Source organism: Ailuropoda melanoleuca, chromosome 9, assembly GCF_002007445.2.
Source record: "Ailuropoda melanoleuca isolate Jingjing chromosome 9, ASM200744v2, whole genome shotgun sequence".
Taxonomy (NCBI): domain Eukaryota; kingdom Metazoa; phylum Chordata; class Mammalia; order Carnivora; family Ursidae; genus Ailuropoda; species Ailuropoda melanoleuca.
Genome location: NC_048226.1, coordinates 35746169 through 35762999, shown reverse-complemented (window position 1 = coordinate 35762999; position 16831 = coordinate 35746169). Strand labels below are relative to the sequence as shown.

General features: G+C 40.3%; 1 protein-coding gene across 5 annotated transcripts in view; it reads left to right on the top strand.

Annotated features, from left to right (window-relative positions):
• Window positions 1–16831, top strand: part of ASPH (aspartate beta-hydroxylase) — a 209617-nt gene that overhangs the window by 105970 nt on the left and 86816 nt on the right. The window lies entirely within an intron of this gene.

Below are 16831 nucleotides of genomic sequence, written 5' to 3'. Positions count from 1 at the left end.
ATTCCATCTTCCACAACCACGAAATGCGTCGACTACAAAGTGATGCAGCACACAAACGGCTTGCTAGATGTCAGACTCAAACAGTTACTTGTATTCATCCACTTATTGAGTCCATGCTGTGCACCTACTATGTGCCAGGCCCTATTTTAGGCACTGGGGCTAACACAGCCGATAAAAGCGAAGTCCCAGTTCTCATGGTACCTGTAATTTAGTGTATGTGTGTTTGGGGGGGAAGGTTAGATATGTAATTGTGGAAAATTAGAATATAATAATGATAAGTATGAAAAGGAATATAAAATAGGAAAAGTCTACAAAGAGTGACAGCGGGCAGGGGTGTTGCTTGGTGGAGAGGCCTCTGGGACAGTGATGTTTGAAGATGCAGGGGAATGAGCTGTGCAAACATCCGGGAGAAGGGAGTCCAGGGTTGGAACAGCACATCCATAGTCCCTGTGAGGATCAGTGAGGAACCAGTGTGGCAGGTGGGGAACGTGGGAGGGAGAGGGATAGGAGTGGGTGAGATCCAAGGGCTCACAGGGTCCGAATCACATAGGGCTATGAAGGCCGCCAACCATAAGGATTTTATATATTATCTTGAGCAAGATGGCCACCGGGAGATTCAGAGCACAAGGTTGGTATGATGAGCCTTATGTTTCAAGAAGGCTCACTCTGGCTCTGGGGATGCAAGACTGGAAGCAGGGAGACCACTTAGGAGACTCCCAAGAGGTAATAATGGCTGGAATTAGGATGTGGGGTAGTGGAGATGAGGGGTGGTTAGATTCTCCATGCGTTTGCACGTAAAGTCACTAGAATTTGCTAATGGGTAGGATATGAGGTATGAGAGAAGAACAGGAGTCAAAAATGACTTGGAGCTTCTTTAAAAAAGGTGCTTGAACAATTTGAACATAGAAGTAAGCAACACGTGGCTGATTTAACATAGACCAAGTGTCAGTTATTAGTTGAGGGTTTGTGAGTCTTTAAAGGAATTTGAGAAGCAACAGAATACCCATGCCTGCAAAAAGGAAATGTGTTTTTGCTGTGTGTGTTACGTGTGAGTGTGTGTTGTAATTGCATTTGAATCGAGGACTTTTCCTGAAATTTTGCTTTGACTTAGACTAATACTTAATATCCCATTATGTTATTCATTACAATTAAGAATACACTTGAACAGTGTATTTTGTGACTGTCTTTTAGGCATTGAAAGATGTCCTGGTTACTATTTGTATTCTTTTAAAAAGTAATAATCAGTGCCCTAACAAAACACCAGATGGCACTAGAAAACAAGTCACATTTACAATAATAGCAATCCCATTTGTAACGTAGTAAAGACCTAGAAGGTTGTAATACAGCCAGTAAATCAGCCTGATGCAACTAATACCTTGTATGGATATTTCTGGGTTTTCTTTGATCATAAGGAAAACAGATAGAACCAACGTGAGCAATAATCAAGCCTCATTAAGTTTTCTTGTTATTAAAAAAATACATATACCAATGAAGTTTTTCTTGGGATTCTCACAGCTGGATGGAACGTATTTGAGTAAAGTTGTTCACCATCGTCTTGGTGATAAAAACTAAACTTATTAGTACAGCACCTAAAGCTTCTTGGGTTATGACTCCCGCTTATGGCTTTCCTCTGTTCACAATGCTCTTTCTTGCCTCCCCTCTTCACATTCTCCTGGCAGAGTCCTGCTCCTTAGAAATGAGCTTAGAGATCACCTCTGCTAGACAGTCTCCCCTGATTACACCCCTGTCTCTTACTCTAGACTAGAAGATGTACTTTTCCTCTGGAATCCCAAGACACTCTGTGCTTGTAGATTTTTAGCATGTATTTTGAGTTTTTCCCTTAATTTTTAGACAGAAGGCATCTAAAAAGTAGGAACCATGACACCCTCTCCCATCTGGTATTTGTCAAGGTTCTCCAGAGAAACAGAATCAATATAATAGGGTGTGTGTGTGTTTGTGTGTGTAGGCAAAGACACATTTATTTTAAGGAATGAACTCACATGATTACAGAGGCTAGCCAGTCCAAAAATCTGCAGGGCAGGCAGGCAAGCTGGAGACCCAAGGAAGAGTTGATGTTGCAGCTCAAGGCCAAAGGCAATCTAAAGGCAGAGTTTCCTCCTCTTTGGTGGTGGTGGTGAAGTGGTTGTGGGGTGGGGTACCAGTCTTTTTCTTTAGGCCTTCAACTGATTGGGTGAGGCCCACTTACATTATGGGGGGTAATCTGCTTTACTCCGAGACTACTGATTTAAGTGTTAATCTCATCTAAAAAATATCTTCACAGCAACATGCAGACATGTTTGACCAAATATCTGGGTATCACGGCTTAGCTAAGTTGATACATAAAATTAAACCATCACATCCCTCCAGTAGCCCTTAACTATAATATAATAGGAGTTGAATAAATAGTTTATAATATGAAAAGTATGATTTAATCACTTCCCTTTTAATTTACCTCTTCATCTCATGGTGTTATTATGAAATGCAAATGGTCCAGATGATGGGCAGGAAGAGTTTATAGACAGAAGTATTTGTGTGTGAATGAACCTTACCTGTCTAGAATGTACTGTGTTTCATGTTATTTTCACAGAGGTTCTCATCTAAGTCTTATCAAAAAATCTTGTGAATTAAGTATTTTCCAGCCATATTTAGCCATATTTCTTCAAATGTTTTCTTTTTTCCCTCTCCACTACTTGTAGTATTCCAGCTACATGTTGGACTGCATGATAATGTCTTACACGTCTCGGACACTTTGTTCTTTTTTGTTAGCGTTCCCCCCCCACCTTGGATTGCATAATTTCTGTTGCTCTATCTTCAAGTTCAGTGAATTTTTCTTCTGCTATTTCAAATCTGCTGTCGAGCCCATGGAGTAAAATTTTCATTCTGGCTACTCTGCAAGTCTAGATTTACAACTGCTTCTTTTTTATAGTTGCCATTTCACTGTTGAGATTCTATATCTGGTCACTCATTAATACCATATTTTTCTTTAAATGTTTATACTTATTTACAATCACCCTCTTGAAATGTTTTTCTAATAAACCCAGCATCTGGGCCCACGTGGAGACAGTTGCTACTGACTACTTTTTTCCTCCTGAGTATGGATCAGGAGAGTCCTGTTTCTTCACATGTCTAGGAATTTTAGGCTAAAAGCTGGATTATGTATAGAATACATTATGGCAACTCTGGAATTTTTTTTTCCCCCTGAGGATTGTTGGTGACCCATAGACCGTTAACTTGCCTGGATTCAGACTGAAAAATCCATCTCCCTGCAGTATGAGGCAACTGTGTTCTCTGCTCAGGTTTGTTGACTTCTAGCTGCTGTCTTTTTAAGCTCAGCTCTCTGGAGAGCAGGGCAGGAGGTGCCCTGAGCCTGTGTAGTTTAGTGGTCTGCTAAAGATTTGGGCAGAATTCATACTCAGATTTTGGGGCTTCTTTCTGAGATTCACCATTTGAATTTGCAGTTGCTCTGCTGGCCTGAAGGTCTGCTGTCTTCAAGCCATTAGGACTACTAATTTCTTCTACGCAAACTGGATGTGTATTGAGAAATGTACTCAGGCGCAAAACACAGCAAATGTGCACATTTCGCCAGAGGAGTTCTGTCTTTCAGAAGTGGATTTCTGTAGTAGCCTCTGGGAAGGCCCCCAGTGATTCTTGCCTCCTGGTATTCGTGCCTCTGTGTGGTCCTCTTTTCATTGACTAGGGATGACCTATGTGATGAATAGGGCAATGCACAATTGACAGAGTGTGAATCCCAAGGCTAGCATTGCACTTTCTACCTTGTCTTTCATTTGGATCCCTTGCTTGCTCTGGAGGAAACTGGCTGCATTGTCATGAGAATATATAAGCAGACTCAGGACAGGTCTAGGTAGCAAAGAATTGGTGTAAGATACTAAATGTTTATGGTGGTTGTAAACTGCTAGGTTTGGGGGTACTTTGCTTTGCAGCCATATATTAGTCTCTTCTCATCAAGTTTCTGCCTGCTTTTTCCCTGGTCTCCTAGGGGCTACCCATGAAGATGGAAAGTTATCAGTCAGCCTGGGATTTGTGCCGAGTTTATTCTCAAATTTTGGATCTCGGCCCTTCTGTGGCTCTCTTGCATCCAAGATTTCCCTTTTAAATTTTCATCTGCTCTGCTGTCTTCATGCTGTGATCTGCCCTCTTCGCTGGGGAAGGACACAGTTTTCCACTGCCTGACTTGGGGTGGTTGGGAGCAAGCACCCCCCCACACACAAAAATCACAAACTCACCCTTCGTATCCAATGTAGAAACTGTCTTTCAAGAATAAATTCTTCCAGGGGCGCCTGGGTGGCTCAGTCGATTAAGTGTCTGCCTTTGGCTCATGTCATGATCCCAGGGTTCTGGGATTGAGCCCTGTGTTGGGCTCCCTGCTCAGCAGGTGTCTGCTTCTCCCTCTCTTCTTCTGTACCCTCCTCAGCTCTTGCTCGTGCATGCGCGCGCTCTCTCTCTCTCTCTCTCTCTCTCTCGTGCTCTCTTGTGCATGCGTACTTTCTCTCTCAAATAAATAAAATCTTAAAAAGAAAGAATAAATTCTTCTGTTATAAGTTTCTACCTATCTTTGGTCATTGTCCAGTGCCTTCAAATAGTTGTTTTAATATTTCAGTGACATTTCATTGATTTAACTGATTTAAATTGGTGATAATCTATTGATTTAATGAAATACAAATATTAACATTCACTGAATACTAGAGAAGCTGAACATCTGAAATGTGTACACCATTCTGGATTCCCTTGCTGCAAACTGCCTAGTCATATCTTTTGTTTTCCTCGTTGGTTTTCAGGGTTTCATTAATATTGATATTAATTTCCTTGTTTTTATATTACAAAAATATTTTCCCAATTGGTTCTTTATCTATTACCCTCGTGCACAGTGCTTTACAGATATATAATCACTGAAACAAGTAAGTGTGTGAATGAATGCACAAGAGTGGTGTTCTCTCACCTGTTACAGTACTTTGAATGTTCCAACAGTATCTCCTTGCTTTCATATATTTTTCTATTGTAAAAAAATATGCACAAAAACATTGGACAGCCTTGATTCGGGTGGCCTCAGCTTGGGGAGCACTGTTCTTCCATCAGATCATTCATTCATTTATCTTATTAAGATAAGAACAGTAGCACCTATTTGTGAAGACACCTGTCATCAAGCTTCAATGACTTGGGTTTCTGAGAGTCCTTCACATGGGCTTGACCAAGTCATCACTGCCTTGAACTTAATTATTGCGTGGTCTGTCCAGGTAGGTCTTCTGTCTTGTAGCTGCCTGCTGGAGGTGCTTTGGTTCACTGTCTGTCTTTAGCAGTCCCTAACACATGATCTGTTCCTCATTATTAGTACCAGCAGCCCATCGAGATGTAACTCACACAGGCTGGTGGTTCAGTTCAGGCCACACCCGCGATGCCGGCCTAAGTTTCCCAGAGTGCCCAAATGCGATGTAGCACTAGCACGCGTAAACCAGTTCCGGGAAAAAGCTTCAAGAAAAGTCTCCCTCCCCCGCTTGCAGCTGTGAAAGGAGGTTGTAAGAGAACGGCTGTTAGAGATTTATTATAATCATTACATTCAAACAGCTACTGTAGTTTTAGTGGTTCCTAAAATACACCAGCAGTTATTGTCTGATTACTTCTACAGATAAGTTAATTATAGGAGATTTCTGACTCTTATACAAGTCTGATTTAGAGAGAAGTTTAATTACAGCAATTTTAGTGATTTAAATAAGCCCAGCATATATTACTAGTCTCAGCAAGTGTAGTCGAATTTTTAGCTGTGTTGAAATACACATTTGCTTTGTTTTTGTTTTTCATTTCATGATTTTCACCATGCTGTAGTACCAGGGATAATTCAGGGCACCTGTTTCCACCAGAGTGACTCTTCAGTCAAACACACCGCAGGACAATGATAGCAAGTTCTTCGTTATCATTAATATCCCATTCTAATGCTTCCCGTTGAGCACTCAACAGCTTACAGCGCTAATTTCTGCCGTGATTGTGACAACAGGAGTGGGGGAGTAAAATCGGTTTATTAAGGAAAAAACTCAGATTTCGTGTGTTTGAAAATGATCATCAAGATCTAAATTTTCTTTTGATTGATGGAAATATGACCCTGCCTTCAAATCAGAGTAATCCACTTTATTGTGTTTTAACACATGGTCTCTTTGTATAGTGAAGCAAATTAAAGCTGAAGATATTAGCCACATATGCCCAAGCTAGCTTAAAATTAAGCTTTCAAACACCGTCATACAAAGACAGTGCTGTCAGCAGTCAGATATATTCATTTACTTAAATAAGACTTCAAATTGGAGAGTACATTAGTTTGGAAAATGCATTACTGAAAATTACCTCAGTCTGATTACAGAGCTCTTCTCCAGAGCATTTTCTGTTCTCATGTAATGGTACTGGCATTTGCAGCAGTAATTCTTGCTGTGTGTTTATATGTTTTTCACTTAAAAATCAAATATGTGTTGTCAATAAAAAGTATTAGTAATAGTGAAAATAAATCAAACCTTCTCTGTTTCAGTTTGGGTGATTTTATGACATAATTTCTGCCCGGGGAAGCCAAACTACTTACTCACCCGTACACCATGGATGGCAGTCATGCTTTTCTCCTTTGCTAGAATGCTCCTTCCCCTTCCTTGTCATCGACTTCGGTTCTGTAGTCCTTTACTGTTTCTGAGCCTGGTCAGCAGTGGCATCGAGCAGAGTGGGAGCAGATGGAGCCTGGGCTCAGGCAGACATTCAAGGATGGGACAGATAATTAGATGCAAGCAGCAGGTGGCATCCAGTAGGTGTGGCAGTAAGGCCACCGTCAAATACATCTCAGAAACGAGGGGCGCCTGGGTGGCTCAGTCGTTAAGCATCTGCCTTTGGCTCAGGGCGTGATCCCGGGGTCCTGGGATCAAGCCCCATTTCGGGCTCCTCCGCTGGGAGCCTGCTTCTTCCTCTCCCACTCTCCCTGCTTGTGTTCCCCCTCTCGCTGGCTGTCTCTCTCTCTGTGTCAAATAAATAAATAAAATCTAAAAAAAAAAAAAAAAAAAAAAAAAAAAAAAAAAGAAGAAGAAAAAGAAATGGGGAGAAGCCATTATCACGGGATTTCGGGAACAGAAGACAAGCAAAGCTGGGAGCAGGAGGACATTTTCTGACAGAAGTATCTCCACATAGAGGAGTAGCTTTGGATTTCTCCAGAGGCTCTGGCACACCTCCAAGTCCCATCGCTAGCCCTGCTCAGCTAAGGGGCTAGTCCAGGATGACAGCGGCCAGGCATGAGGTTGGTGCAGGGATAGGAGCAACGCTAGACTGCGAGCAGGACCTATACTACGGCAAGGACCATTGTACATTTATTAAACAGCTGTCTTAATGATAAGCGTCTGAGTCACAAATGGCCAGCAAACCTAACTGCATGTGAATCTGAGCAAAACGAGCCACTTCCTCATCAAGGTATTGGTAGCATACTGAGCTGGGCTCAGGAGGTGTTTGTGTCTGAATCTAGTCCTGGACCCTTTGGGGCCCATGTTGGTCTCATCTATGGACTCCTCTCACCTCACACGAGAGTCCATTCCTTTGCCAAACCTCTCGAATTTGAATCAGGATTACAAGAAGATAATGTTCATAAATTCTCGCTTGCTGTCTACACATGCTCGAACTTCGGGTATCAAAGAACATGGTTGTTACCAATGATCCTGTCTCTCCTGCCGCAGGCAGGGGCAGAAACTGTCCTCGTTGGGATTGTGGCTACTTAACTGTGAGAGCCAGCTAATGAGGCCGCATCGGGAATGGGTTACAAAGTAGTTGGGGACCTAGGACATATCATGTGTTGAGGATCGATTCCTATACAGGATGAAGATGCTTTGAGAAAAATAGAAGCCTCGTACTAAAAAGCAAGTGCATTTTACTTGATTGGTTCACGTTTCGCCCTCTCCCAGGGCGGGGTCTGGCTGTGCCTCACACATGGAAGGCGCTCAGCATTTAACGGATCGTTGCTGTAGACCCATTCTTGAGTTGCCAGGGAGAACTTTTTAAAAACTCTTACATCAAATAATAAGAAAACATCACTGACGTGGTTAAAGGCATCTGTTGCATACATCCTCCAAATTATTCACTACTGCAGGTAATAATCACCCAAGGCAACTAGGCAGCAACTTACATTGCGAATTCTAAATCCATTTCAAGTCCTAAGTACATTTGTTCCCTTGGTTATGGTAGAATCAGAAAACTCTGATTTTTGCCTTTGAGTTAATTTCTTTTTTTTTTAAAGATTTTATTGATTTATTCGACAGAGAGGGAACACAAGCAGGGGAAGTGGGAGAGGAAGAAGCAGGCTCGCAGCGGAGGAGCCCGACGCGGGGCTCAATCCCAGAACCCTGGGATCACGCCCTTAGCTGAAGGCAGATGCTTAACGACTGAGCCACCCAGGCACCCCAGCCTTTGGGTTAATTTTTGAGAAGTCTGCATGTGTGGGTAAAGAGGGTGAGAGGAGGAATTGTGTATACTTCTAACACTTTTTTTTTAAGATTTTATTTATTTATTTNTCACGCCCTTAGCTGAAGGCAGATGCTTAACGACTGAGCCACCCAGGCACCCCAGCCTTTGGGTTAATTTTTAAGAAGTCTGCATGTGTGGGTAAAGAGGGTAAGAGGAGGAATTGTGTATATTTCTAACACTTTTTTTTTTAAGATTTTATTTATTTATTTGAGAGAGAGAGCAAGCAAGCACACAGAGGGAGAGGGAGAAGCATACTCCCTGCTGAGCAGGGAGCCTAATGTGGGGCTCGATCCCAGGACCCTGGGATCATGACCTGAGCCGAACACAGATGCTTAACCAATTCAGCCACCCCGGCGCCCCTCTAGCACATCTTCTTCATAGGGGCTTCGTTTGTGTTGGGTGATGGTGTATCTTGTTTCACCAGGTCCTGGGACTGGAGCCACCCCCTGGACATTAACTCTTCTTAAGGAACGCACATGGGAACTAAGGGACAATGGCTTCTAGCTAAGAGGATGATTGAGTAATTTAACAAATATTTCCACTTCCTTTGTTTGCCACCCTCTGTGGAGTGCCCTTAAAGCAAAGCAAAAACAACTACAATCTAAGAAGGTAGAGGTTGTGGGCAAAATGCTGCAGGAGCCCGGAGGAGAGAATAACTCATTGCCGNGTGCCCTTAAAGCAAAGCAAAAACAACTACAATCTAAGAAGGTAGAGGTTGTGGGCAAAATGCTGCAGGAGCTTGGAGGAGAGAATAACTCATTGCCGGGGGGCAGGGGTAGAGTGCTGAAGTCTTCATGGAGGAAAGATATTTGAGCTGGTCCTCAAGTAGCGAACAGCTTGTATCCGTGGCATTCTCATTGACTAGACCTGTGAATTCAGATACTTACTGACTTTCTAATGACAGAGAGGAGGACTTGATGTGGAACACAGGTTCTGCGTGTTTCTGTGCACAACCCACTCATCTGCATTCCAGGAGCAGTACCCCTGGGGTATCAGGATGCTCTCTGTAAAACAGTCCAAATTCATGAGAGTCCTCTCTAGAAACTCTTGGCACTATCACTTTTTGGGACATTGTCATAATTTGTTTTTTCTAGTATCCATTGGTTTTTTACCCTTTCTCTCCTTTAATTTGTCAATACCATTAATGCTGCCTTCTCCTATTTGTTCCTTTCCTGGTCCATAGATATATTAGAACCTACTCATAGGAATAGATATCTATATATGAAATTCATCTGGAGCCTTCAGGGCTGATTCGCTACCATGATTATAATATACTACCAACTCTATTCAGGTTGTATGAGTCACTCAAAACTAAATTCGAAATAACCGTGGAAGAAATCCATACAGCATGATGCCTTTAACTGATATGCTTTACATCAAACGGCAAAGTTTGATAAAGGTGTGTTTCAGGTAATAACCTTGATTTTTATGCTTCACTGAAATTGGGCTCCTCTCCCCCAAGGATCACTGACTTCTTTGTGCATCCATACCGCCATATTAGTGACGTTATTAGTAATGTCATTCCGTTAGTCTTAGAGTGGAAGTTGCATTAATTACAAATTATAGCTTCAACATAAAACCAATGAACTTGGGTGGGCTCTTTATTCCTGTGCCTTGTCACTTTGATTCATACCACATCTTGCTTTTTAGCTGCTGCCATGAACCCCACGTGCATTTCTCCACAGTCTGTTTTTTCCATGGCCCTCTGCAGACAGTCCCATGCCGAGCAGGATAGGGCCCAGCAGGGTATGTGTTGTGTCATTAACTGCATACCTCTGTGTGTGCTGAGGAAGGAGGCCAGAGGCAGATTGTCTTTTACCCCCTGAGAAGTATGATAATAGCTCAGCCATGCACTTACTGGAGTATTTCCCCATGATTATAAAACACGAGTGAAGAGACTCATTAGTAAGGAAGAAAAATGGAGGACTGGGTTTAAATTGGCTCGTCGGTTAATAGGGTCAAACATACTTAGTACACCAGCCCTGGAGTGATGGAAATTCTCACATGGTGTCTCCACTCTTGGTCAGTCATCTTAGACTGAAGTTTTGCTTTGATGTTTGCTTTGAGATTCAAGTATGGGGCTGAATGTGGTATTTGGAGGTTGAGGCTCATAACAACAGTAGAGGAAATTTGGAGACAGGAGTGTTATTTAGCCTACATCAGCCGTTAAAGTCAACATTGTTTTTGTCTTTCTATCCATGAGCATTTTCCTCGTAGGCACTGAAATTCTCTTATCAGTGTAAAGTCACTTGATCAAAACTGACAATGACAGGGTCCTTCACCAGTTTTACCATCAGCTCTACCAATTCTTATTTGCTTTGTGGTCTTGAATAAGTTTACTCTTAGGCTCCCGGAGCTTTTCTTTTTACACATGTGAGATATAGAGGCGATTCAGCCTGCCCTCCTGCCTATTTGCAGGATTCTCCTGTCCTTGGACGACCATTTCACTTTACGGTTAGGAGCAACCGTTATCATTACTTTCCCTCCTTTTAGTATTTCATAGAAGATGTAAGTGATCCCCCAATCCAGAGCCTGTTTAATATTGTTTATTTGCTTATGTTCTGTTTCTAAGAGGCACTTGATGAATTTGAAACTTAATCCTCATGACATCCCAACATATTTCATGTTTTTAGTGTGAGAGAATACCAGTTCTTCAGGGATGTTTTTCTAGAAAGTGTTTATATGTAGAAAACGAGCGTCTACAAACTGAATAAGGTGTGAGGGTATCGGAGAGCTCTTTGAACAATGCTTGTCGTGGAACCTCATTAAAGAGTAAGTTATGCTTTCCTTCTACCTTGGGTGTTAAAGCTTTGTTAACACTGGGTTTGAAAACACCTCACCAAAAAAAGCTAAATGCTAAGGGATTTATTATAAAACTCCATCGTGCCATTTATTTCCGTGGATGCTTGAAATTGCTGGGGTAAAATAATGTATTCAGCAAGGAAGCAAGTTCTTGCTTCCTCCCGTGAGTCCGCTTGATTGTGCTATTGGTATCTCATTCTTTAATTAAACTTGTCCAAAGATAGGATCAGCTAAAGTGTTTACTGTATAAATAGTTTTCATTCCCAGTGTGCAAGTTTAAAACCCTGGTAAAAAGAGTTTGCCATCTGTTAAAACCCAAAACATGTGGTGTGCTGTTGCATAAAAATAAACTGCACATTATTCATAAAAAGAATCACAACATATATCATATCTTTGGGGCTGACGGTAATCTGTGCCGTTTTGGAATGTCACCACCTTCTCTCTAAGTGACAGTATGATCAGTAGCGCGTGGTGTTAAAAAAAATCTATAAGACGTAATGAGATTAACATATGTATTTTTATTAACATGAAAATCGATTTGTCTAAGTTTTACTGATAAGAAATGGTCATTTTTTTCTTTGATCATTTCAAATTTAATTATTTCTTAGTTTAGGTTCACGTCTTTTTTCCCGCTAAAATGTCACCATTCAATTTAGCCAGGTATTTACCTCTCTCCCTGCATTGCCACTCCCTCAGCCCTGTTACAGCATCTCCTGCCACTCCTGAGGTCACCTGTATTTCTGCTCTTTGCCTTTCCACTTGTCTGTACTCACGACAAGAAACTTCCTACAATAGGAGTTATTTGCTGTCAGTCATTAAAACTGACACCTGGGTGCTGTAGTCAAGCGTCCGATTCTTAGTTTCCGATTGGGTCGTGATCTCAGGGTCCTGAGATGGAGTCCCATGTAGGACTCCACCCTCGGGGCGGGGGTGGGGGGTATGTCTACTTAAGAATTCTCTCTCCCTCTCCCTCTCCCTCTTGCCCCGCACATATGCTTTTTCTCGCTCTCTAAAAATAAATGTTTTAAAGTAAAATAAAATAAAACCATCTCTGATATCACACTGCCTGTGGAACAAAGTCTAAATCCCTCAGAATATTATGCAAGAAATTCCATAATTCGGCTCCGAGCCCCTTCCGTGGCCTCGACCCTTACTATTCCTAAACCAGAACCCTTTGCGGTTCTGCTGGACTTTTCAGGCCTGAACTTGCCTCTTTCACATATCCATGTTTATATTTGCCTCTTTCTTCGGAAGGTTTTGCCTGCCTCTGCCTCATCCCAAATTAGATTTGTGCTTTCAAATGCAGCTCAAACCCCAGATTCTTCCCTAATTCTTACCTTATTGTTCCAATTAGAGGTAATGTCTTGCTTCTCTGTGTTCCCAGTGTATTATATGATTCTCATTTTGCCTGATAATTTTTCACCTTCTATTCTAGTCATTAATTTACTGCCCCCACCAAGGTCTAGATTATTTGAGGATAGGGATCTGTCTTAGCCCCTTCAAGCTGCTATAGCAAAAATGCCATAAGCTGGGTGGCCTAGCAGAAGTGTATTTGTCACAGTTCTAGGGTGGGGAGTTCAAGAACAAAGCCCTGGCAAATTTGGTTTCGGGTCCATGGACGGTGCCTTCTCACTGTGTCCTCATGTCATGGGAGGGACTAGGGACCTCTGTGGGGCCCGTTTTATTAAGTACTGATCCCATTCAGCCCTTAGAAACTAATCACCACTCAAAGGCCCCATCTCCTTAAAACATTGCCTTGGGGGTTAGGATTTCAACCTACACATTTGGGGGAGGGGACATAAACATTTGATCTATACCAGGACTATGTTCTATTCATCTTTGTATCCCCTACACTGACCAGCATAATACTTTGCGAGGTACTCCGTAAATGTTTTTTCAAAATGTTTTGTAAACTGACATACATATTCCTCTGGAAAATCCGTAATAACGAAATTCATTCAGTGGAGAAATTTAGATCAATACATCAGAATAGAATGTCAAATTCTAAGTTGGATTTTTTTTTCTATAGAACTATTGGGCAATAGTTATGAATGTCCCAAAATATTCTTGGCACTCTTCTGTTCAGTATTTCTTATTGGATAATCAGTATCTTTTAAGATTGCGTGGGAAGTTCTGACTTATTTGTTTGAGACAAAAAACCAGTTGCAATCTTTGGATTTTGTCTGGATCCCGTTTCAGAATAACATACTCTAATAATATGAGTTCATAAGATAGGGAAATGTCAATACTGACTATCCAGTGAAATTCTGATATTCAGGAATTATTGTTAATTTCTTTTTAGATTAAACTCTTGTGGTTGTGTTTGTATATGTTTATTATAGTAGTTTTACTACGATAGTTAATGTAGATAAACTTCTCTTAAGGCCTGTAGTTTGGTAAGTTTCCACATATATACAGCTATGAAACCCTCAAGATCACATCCAATGATGCCAAAAATTTCCTTGTGCCCCTCTGTAGTCGTTCCTGTAAACTTGCCCTCTTCCCTTTCCATCCCCAGCCCCTAAGGTCCTTCCATCTCCATGCAGTTTACATTTCCTAGAAGTTTATATAAGTGGAATCATATAGTATGTGTCCCTTTTTTGTGTCTGGCTGCTTTCATTCAGCAATTATCTTGACATTCACCCATGTTGTGTTACCTAAGAATGGTTCATTTCTTTTTATCCATTTTATTGATATAATAGTTTGCTTATCTGGTCACCTGTTGATGGACATTTGGGTTGTTTCCATTTTGGGGCTATTACAAATAAATCTGCTGTGAGCGTGCTTGTACAAGTAATTTTGTGAATACATGCTTTCACTTCCCTTGGGTAAGTGCATGGGAATGGAATGGTTGGATGATATGATGCTCTATGTTTAACTTTTTAAGACATTCTCAAACTGTTTTCCAAGTGGATTTACGTTCTCAGCAGGGCTGTATAAGGTCCCAGTTCTTCCACATCTTTACCAGCACTTGGTATGGTCAATTTTTTTTTAATTTCAGCCATTCTAATAGGTGTGTAGTGGTATGTCAGGTGAGTCTTAATTTGTGACAAACAAATGGTGTGGAGCATCTTCCCATGAACTTAGTTTTCATTCTTACCTCTTTTTCAATAAAGAGTTAGTTCAAATCTTTTGCTCCCACCCACCCCCCTTTTTTATTGGGTTGCTTGTTTTGTTATTCCTTGAGTTTTGAGAGTTACTTATGTATTATTTTTCTAACACCTTTATCACATTTATGACTTGCAACTATTTTCTTCCAACCTCTGGGTTGTCTTTTTATTTTCTTAACAGTAGCTATTGAAGACATTTTAAATTTTAATGAAGTCTAATTTATGAATTTGTCCTTTTCTGAATGGTGCTGTTGGAGTCATGCCTAAGAGATCTTTGCTGAATCCAAGGTCACAAAGATTTTCTCATATCATTTTTCCTAGAAGTATTATGATTTTAGGTTTTATATTTAGGTTTGTCTTCCATTGAATTAATTTTTTTTATGGTAAAATTATAAATGGCAGTTCATTTTCAAAATATGGACATTTTAGCAGATATGTTGGCAGTATTTGCTGAAAATATTTATTTCCTCTGAATTTCCTGAATTTGTGGTTTTGTTGAAAATGTCCATATATGTATGGGTCTGTTTCTGGCTATCTGTTCAGTCCCACTGACTGTTTATTTGTCTCTATACCAGTGCCACACTGTATGGATCGCTGCAGCTTTATAAGTCTTGAAATCATGGGATATTTAAAAAAATATTGGAGTAATAAGGTCTTCAAACTTTGTTCTTCTTTTTCTCAGTTATTTTGGCTAGAGTGGAGGTCCTTTCTTTTTCCAAATAAATTTTAGAATTAGTATGTCAATTTCCACTAAATAAAAAAGGCTGCTGAGGTTTTGCTCTCACACAGAATCTATATATTTATTTGGGGAAAATTGACGCCTTCACTGTGCTGAGTCTGGTAATCTGTTAACCTGGAATGTCTCTCCACTTAAGGTCTCTTACGTTTTCTCTCTGCATTATCTTATCGTTTTGATGTACAGGTCTTCCACAACTTTTGTCAGATTTATCCCTAAATATATCATGTTTTGGGATGTGATTATAAGTGGTGTTACTTTATAACTTCAATATTCTGTTGATTGTCTATAGGAAAAAAAATCATTTTTCTATATTAATCTTGTATCCTGGAGCCTTGCTAAACTAACTTAAATGTTCCAGTAGCTTTCTTGTAGCTTATATCAGATTTTCTGCAAAGATAATTACATCATCTCTAAATAAAGACAGTTTGATTTCTTTGTTTCCAAACAGGATGCTTTCTCTTTTTTTTTCTTGCCTGATTCAGTGACTAGAATCTCCAGTAAAATGTTGAACAGAATTGTGAGAGTAGATATTTTTATCTTGTTCCTGATCTTGGGGGGGGAATCAGTCTTTATCAATAAGTTGGTGGCAGTTGTAGATTTTTTGTAGATGCTGTTTATCAGATTGAAAAGGTTTTCTTCTATTTCTACATTGTCAAGACTTTTTATTAGGAATGAATTTTGGAGTCAGAGGCTGTTTCTTTGTCTAATAAAATGTTCATGTGGGTTTTTGTTTTTGTTGTGTTAATATAGGTTGCATTGATTGATTTTTATGTATTGAACGAGCTATGGTTGGTTGAGATAAATCTCATGATGCATTATTCTTTATATAGATTGTTGGGTTTAATTTAAGAAATTTTGTTTAGAAACTTTTAAATCTGTGCTTATGCACATGAGCATTTTTTTCCCCATGTAATATCTTTGCCTAGTTTGGATTTCATTATAATGTTAACCTCATAGAATGTGTTAGGTAGCAACTCCTCCTTTTCAAGAATTTATGTATTATGTATTATTTCTTCCTTAAATGTTTGGTAGAATTTACCCTTGAAAGTGACTGGGCCTTGAGTTTTCTCTATGGGAAAGTTTTTAATTACATATTTGATTTCTTTGATTGATTTCAGGATATCCAGGTTATTTATTTCTCTTGAATAACCTTTAGTAGTTTGTGTCTTTCAAGGTTTGTATTTCATCTAACTTGTTGAATTAATTGGCATGGCATTGTTCATAACATTCTCTTATTATCTTTTTAATAACTGTAAAATCTGGGGCCCCTGGGTGGCTCAGTCGTTAAGCATCTGCCTTTCAGCTCAGGGCGTGATCCCAGGGTCCTGGGATCGAGCCCCGCATCGGGCTCCCTGCTCCACTGGGAGCCTGCTTCTTCCTCTCCCTCTCCCCCTGCTTGTGTTCCCTCTCTCGCTGGCTGTCTCTCTCTCTGTCAAATAAATAAATAAAGTCTTTTTAAAAAATAAAATAATTGTAAAATCTGTGGTGATATCATTCATTCCTGACATTGGCTATTTGTGTTTTTTTCTCTCTTTTTTAAATCTGTCTGGCTGGGGTTTTATCTGTTTATCTTCTCTGAAAATCAGCTTTAATTTTATTGACATTATTAATTTTTCTACTTTGTAAGTTACTGATATCTGCTCTGATCTTTACTATTTTCTTTGTTCTACTATTAGGTTTGATTTGCTTTTAT